The 7120-nt window shown below is 31.8% G+C and overlaps 1 long non-coding RNA gene across 1 annotated transcript; it reads left to right on the top strand.

The window, feature by feature from the left end:
• Nucleotides 1-1308: 1308 nt before the first annotated feature.
• LOC129750053 (uncharacterized) lies at nucleotides 1309-2834 on the top strand. Its single transcript, XR_008738271.1, has 3 exons — nucleotides 1309-1641; nucleotides 1713-1895; nucleotides 1962-2834. It is a non-coding gene; the product is annotated as an uncharacterized LOC129750053 (long non-coding RNA).
• The last annotated feature ends 4286 nt before the right edge of the window (nucleotides 2835-7120 follow it).

Genomic DNA, 7120 nt, shown 5'->3' with positions numbered 1-7120 from the left:
TGATAGAAATCATAGTAAAATTAGGCATCGTTAAGGTATCATTTTATTCATTTCCATTTCGGTGTATGTCAAATATTGCCAATCACATATTAACAATTCAAATCAATCTAACAATTGTGGCCCTCAGGAGCAGAGGGGTGAAAGTGCCGAAATAATCAATTCTGAGTTTAGTATACAAAGTTTTTTTAATACCTCTTTTTTTAACTGGTGCTAAACTCAGGTTTTGTGTAATTTTTTTCCCTTCATCGATTTATGGGAATCAATACTACTCGAATTCCAAAAATTAAAAATAAGCACCTTGTAGCGCGTTTTCTCGAAACCATTTGATACTCACATCTTTCTTTTCTTAAGCACCTTGATTATAGCAAAAAAAAATTTCATGCAAATATAAAATTTATGATTATTGAAAATAAAATATTTTCAGGCACCTCTCCCTTATTTTATTGTTTTTATGATTGAAATTTTTCTGAAGATAATAAAAATAAGAAAAACATAATTAGATTTATGTGTCCGTTTACATTAAAAATACATTTGAATAATTTTTTTATAATATTTTCCACCTAATTTGAAACTTGAAATCTACAATACAACGATAAAAACATCATGTCATAAATAAATTACCACATTTTTGTAATTTGATAAAAAGTTAACTTGCTCACAAATATTTTCACCTCCCTAATTAATAAATGCTAATGTTCATTACGCAAATTTAAAAAATTACTGAAATTATCAAATTTTTGTAATTTAAAAAAAGTAGAATTATAATGTATCTTCACTAAGGACAACTAGGAATAGTTTAATAACAATAACAATTTTAAAAAGTTTAGTAATACAATCTTTCATAAACTGTATAATATTTATTCTTTGTTTGAAGCCTTCAAAGCAAACATTTTAAGCCATCAAGCCTACACCAATTCTACAAATGTTGATTTGGAACTGATATACTTATACGAGATTTTGTGCACGGTGCACAGTGTTGAGTCTTATTTAGGCTAAAAACTGGCCATTTAGATCAGTGCAGTTTCTATATACATAAGCAAGCTTGCGTGAAAAATGTCAAAGACATCCTGTTTTTGATCCCCCATTTTATACTTGTGTCAAACGACTTCTTTCTAGTTTCAAAGCTTAACTTTTAGTGAATATGAATATAAAACTACGTTAGAATAACTTTTCCCAAATAACACACATTCAACAAAACAGATAGACACATAGAGAGAGCTAGTGATCCAACCGCGGCTGCAACAAGACCAACCTGTATACATATCTTAGGTGGCGATTCGTGACATCAGTTGCATTTTCAAACAAACAACCAACAGCGAAAACTAGAGAAAAAAAAATATTGCCAATTGCTGTTTACGATTCTCGCCTAGTATACATAAACATTGACGTAGGCTTTGTTGACCTTTTCACTTTTGAATAACAAGTTCTGGAATATTCTGCGTGTTTGTTCGTCACCTTTCTATGTACCTCATTGCAACAAGACGTCAGAAACAGAAAATGTAAACAATTTCTTTTTTCGGTAGTGGAATTAGTGCTCTGTAAGTTTAAGTGATGATTTTTATTTTTAAGTTTGGTTTAAATAATGTATTTTATAAAAAAAATTGTGCCTAAAGTTGCCAGAATGATACACGGGAGCTGATCGTAAGTTGTCATATAGAATGCAATATCTAAGCGAAATATGGATTCCAATGTGTTTATAATATTTATAACAGGTTGCTGTGGCTGGAAGATATGCTAAGGCTGACCGGATATGTGACCTGTTGGGTCAGCGATGACAAGTGATAAGTGACCTGTTGGATCAGCGATGAAAACAATCGGTTGGAAGTAGATCTGGGACCATCCGAGAGCCACCACGAAAGCTAGCCTGTCTGCATTCGGTTTCGGCCGCCAATAAGGTAATAATCAAGATTGATATTATGGCGAACCAACAGTTCATTAAGATAGACATTTTCAACTTGCAGCGACCGACGATGACGATGATGAGCGTAACCGCTTCGATCCTGCAGCAGCAGAAATTTAAGCAACATCACAATCAAGCTACTCACCACCAAACAAAGAACGAGATCTGAAACCACCAGCTACAACAGCACCAGGAACCAACGATTAACATAGATCAGAGGAACGCAGCCAATTTATCGGCGGCCGGAGTTGGTGACAACGGGTTCAACTACATGCAGTAGCAGGAAGTGCCATCGACGCTAAGTGGCGGCAGTAATTCGACTCCTTCTAAACCGTTGTTGACCATGAAAATTACTTCTTCTCCTGCTGTTTCATCTGGATCGTCGTATCTGTTAGTGTTTCAGCTCAGCTCAGCCCCTGCCGTCCGCAGCAGCAGCAATAACACCAGCAATTCGACGACATCGCTCATTTCCAGTCCAGTGCCAGGTGTGTGTTCATGTAATATCGGAGGCTAAGTGTAATTCCCGGTTTTAGATCGAGCCCAATCGTTGATCAACTTTTCCCAGTTTAGACCAGTTTTTAGTTGCTTTTATAAAAAATCTCTTTCTAAAATCATTTTCCAAATAATCATTTTTTATAAACTAATGAACGTTGTACATAATGATCCAATCTAAATTCATCCATTTTTTTTAGTAATCAAGCGTGATCTCAGAACTACTGATATATTTCGAAAAAAGGTAGAAGTTTGGTCTATCATTAATAAGAAAAGTTTTGAAAACGGAATATGATGTTTAATTTTATGAATCTGCGTATATTAGCTATAATAATGTTCAATTATTGATCAAATTGTCGTAAAAATTGTTGTTATGATGATGTTTCACCAGATATTTAAAGTTGTCATGAAATTTAATATAATAAAAACACACTTGAAAAATTGGTTGGAGAATAAGGTCATAGATAGATGAAAGTTTGACAAGTAAAAATCTATTGTAATTCAATATCAAAGGCATAATTTTAAATAATGTCGATAAATTTAAAAAGTTTTTTTTTAGAAAAAAAATTTCAAGTTAATATAAATTGTAATCATTTTTTTCTTAAAAAGTTTAAAAAATTATTTAAAGTCAATCCAAGTTGGAAGGAATTTTTTCAAAGGGTTCTAAGATGTCCGATTCGCGAGCGACTACTGTATAAAACATACACCTTATATGCACGATTTCGGTAAGAAATTATTCATAATATTCCGTCATGCATCACTCAGTGAAAATCCTGAATGTATATATACATGAACATGATAAACAGAAGATTTATGATATCCTGGTTGATGTTCTTTTTAATATAAGATTATTTAAAGCTGAATAGGAAAAGGACTTTGTTTAGAAATAATGGTTAGGAAGAACAAAAAACGTTTGAGAAAAATAGCGAAGGTATCAGAAGAAGAAAACTTTAGAAATTTTTCTATCATTCGGTAAAATGTTACAAGCAATCCGTTACAAAATAAGTTATGGTACCCAAAAAAACAGTTAAAATGCTCTGCGATTTATATAAAAACTAAATTCGGATCAGTAATAAAAATGTATTTTATGAGAGAATCGAAAAATGCGCTTCAGTAGTAAAAAGTATGACAATCATTGCCTACATTGCGGCGTTTCTCTAGCCGTATCAAATAACGAACCTATCATGAATGAATATCTTCTTCACTTTGAATTGCATAAGAAAAGGCGATTATTTAACAAACATCGAAGAAAACACAAAACGATTTGACATAAATCGAATAATGGTGGTACAGAAGTAAAATTTGGGTATCAATGTCGATTGGAGGATTGCACGGTGATGGCAAATTTTGCTTTCAAGAAAAGCTTATAAATACCTCGTTTAGGCATCCCTTTGATAAAAGTTTTGAAACCATAACGATGCCAAATTTTGGCTGTAAATTACGCCTTAAATTGGCATCATTATGCCCTCAAAACTCGTTTAGGAACGTTGGCTAAACAAGGCATCATTAAGGTTTCAGTGAAACCTACACTTGGTATAATCAAGGTATCCGTATATGAAAAGTGAGACCCAAATTTTGGCATTGTACCACCTTTATTCGGGCAAAATGATACCACAGTTTACTATCAAGGCATGATAGCAAAATTAGGTATCATTTTGCCATAAAAGTCTGCTCGGGTAAGTATTTTTCAACTTCAGAAGTTTTTGTTTTGTAGTAGTAGAAGTAGAAGTTTTGTTGTGTCCAAAAGGTTTTAATCGAGCTTGCTCGATTACTTTTAAAGAAAAATTGATAAATGTACGGTCCTGCCCGGCTTCCCATATATCGATAAATAACAATTTAAGCAAAATTCCAACCTTAAACTCAAATTTAATTCACAAATTTTATGATATTCGCGTCAAATAACAGACTGTTTTTAACTTATTTAAGTGAAATAAATACGCCTACATTTTCAAAAATAGTATGATACCATTTAAATGAAGCTGATGGGCCCCGCTAAAACATTGATATGTTTATGTTAATTTTTGATTACTTCTCTTGCCTTTAATGGACAATACCTGGATATTGCCCAATTATTTTAGTTTGAAATTTAGAAACCCAATGAAAGTTTGGTAAAACTCTGCAAACCTCTTATAAAAGTATAAGAATAGTACCACTTGTGTTTTTCAACAAAAACAAGATTATTTCTAGAAATTTCCTGTGTAAAAATGAATAATAACGTTTCTACGAATTATTTGAAAAGATAACGGCATTTTAAGGAGTTTTCTAGAATTCCTTTTGTTAAAAACTACAAGTGGTTCTATTCTTATTTCGCATATTTTTGGTCCTCAACGCAAATTGCAATGTCCAAAAATAATAAACTTATACTTGATTTATCCGTTAAAAAATTCAAAACAAATTGTAGAAGAAAACTTTGGTGATTTTCAATCATTCTTATTTTAGTAAGCAAAACACATAGCGGTTCTTTTCTTATTTTGCACACTGTATATTTCGACCTACGATCTATACTATCCGATTAGACTTTAAGTTCAATCTCATGATGGTTTTAATTCGTAATTGTCAGACTTTGCCAGCAGAAATTCCATTGAAAACGCTTTTAGGTGGCTCGAAAATAATCAAATTTTGTTAATATCGAAACAGTTGTATCCATTGAATTGCCCTCAGTTTCGTTTAATAGAGAAGTATTGCATCAAAAAGTAGCAGAAATTGAAGGAGGAGAATGCAGCCATCCAAAACACAGATGAGACGAAGTATAAGTTGGAAAAAGTCATCAATATCTCAAACTGAAACTGAAAAAAGTGTGCGCCGGCCAATAGGAGATACCAAGAATAAAGTAGTTTTTTTCTAACTAAAAAACGATAAATAATTTTTTTCAACTTTTTTCATGAATTATCAGAATATAACCTTCATTTCCTTCATATAAAGTATTTCGATCAAAAGAATGATTTTTTAGATACCCGCATTCGTAACTGTCCCATGGCAAAACAGTAGAATGAGTCGATTTGGAGGCATTTATAAATTTCTTTAACACTGGGGTCCAAAACTCGTCCGTGATTTTTTTTGAAATTACTTAGTAGCGGAGAGTGGGGTAAAGTGGGCCACAATGAATATATCAGATGTGTGTTGTGATAAAAATCTGAATCCAACAGTCATCGCTTTGCGTAAGCATATTTTTCTATATGTTGGTAACTTAAATACGCATCTTATGCTTCTTTTTTTATCAAGCTTAAAAAAATTTAAAAAAAATTACTTACATAATTAAACAAGCACCCGCTAGTTGCATCGATTGGGAACCTAAAGTTCTTAACAAAAATATGTTCTTAATTGTGTAATGTTCTTTCACGTGGAAACCAATTTGCAAATCATAACTTGTGGGGAATCGTGGGCCACATAATGTGGGGTATCTTGGGTTACCTTTATTTTTATGTTTTTTTTTACATATGCAGAACTTAAAATACATTTTTCCCATCTGTAAAGTTTTGTTATGCCAAATGAAGAGTTATGAATAATATTTTGTCCATCCTACATAAGAAATTTTGCCGAAAAGTTTGCGAACTAGGTTCTAGGAATAATTCTATCATACACAACTTTCTATTTTATTTCTTTATCTGAAATAACTTTATAACACTTAAATGAATTATGAAATTTCAGTTTTGGGTCAACTCATGAATTTTGCACGTTATCTAGTCATTTTGAGTTTGGTGTCCCAAAAAAACACTATTTGAAAACAGGCAAAATTTGGGGAAATTAATTTATTCACAAAATAAAAAATGTTCAATTATACCTAAAAAATGTAGAAAACCTTTCCATTTTTTTCTTTTTTATCTTTCGACATAAAGAAGTTATGAAGCAAAGAAAAAAACTGGCCCATGATACCTTACACGCCCTAATCGTATACATGAGTAAATTTGAACATTTTTATTTGAATAGGAAAAATTGATATTTTGTTCAGGAAAATCAATATCATTTTTCAATCTGCTGTATTCGGATTAGAAATAAAAAATCAAAGCAGAGTTTATAGTGTAGCAGCTTGAAGCTAGAATATTTTATTTAATTAATTAATTAGCTCTAAACAATTACTAGATAAAAACTTACAATAAGTATTCTCACACTTGCTTGTTCGTATCGGGGAATGACTATTTTTGTTTTTGTAATTCCCGTCCGAAAACTTATTTTTAAGAACATAATGAGTTAGGCTAACAAATTTAGAAAAAGAAATAGTTACTTCCAATTTTTTCAGGATAGATTTTCTCACGTTGACCTGTTTGATTTTAACAACACTTTTAACAATCAAGTCATAGGCAATTACAATCAACACTAACCGTTTTACCTCTTTACACTTAAATGTTAACTTCTAGTCACCTCCGTACTATTGATTTTAGGATTTGAATATAGTTTTAGCTAGGATAACTTTATCAATTACACACACTACAAATTTTCCAAACTAAACTGTATCAAATAATTGTCCGTACCTTGAAATCTAAACAATGAAAAAGTGCACTTTTTAGAAACTAGTCCTTTTTGTAGATCAGTATTAAAAATTATTATGAATTAAACCTTCAAAATAATAAAAATCAGTTTGTATAAAAAGTCCAGAAAACGACGTCAAAAAATTGTCCGTACACTGAGGCCTTTGTCAAATATTAGTCAAGTAAACAGTTATGTGTCAGTTTGTCAAACGCAGAAACGTGAGTTGAATCTCAGCAAAGACAATTTCCAGTGGTCTGAGCG

Source organism: Uranotaenia lowii, chromosome 2 (genome assembly GCF_029784155.1).
Source record: "Uranotaenia lowii strain MFRU-FL chromosome 2, ASM2978415v1, whole genome shotgun sequence".
Taxonomy (NCBI): domain Eukaryota; kingdom Metazoa; phylum Arthropoda; class Insecta; order Diptera; family Culicidae; genus Uranotaenia; species Uranotaenia lowii.
This window is presented reverse-complemented; position numbering and strand designations above follow the sequence as displayed.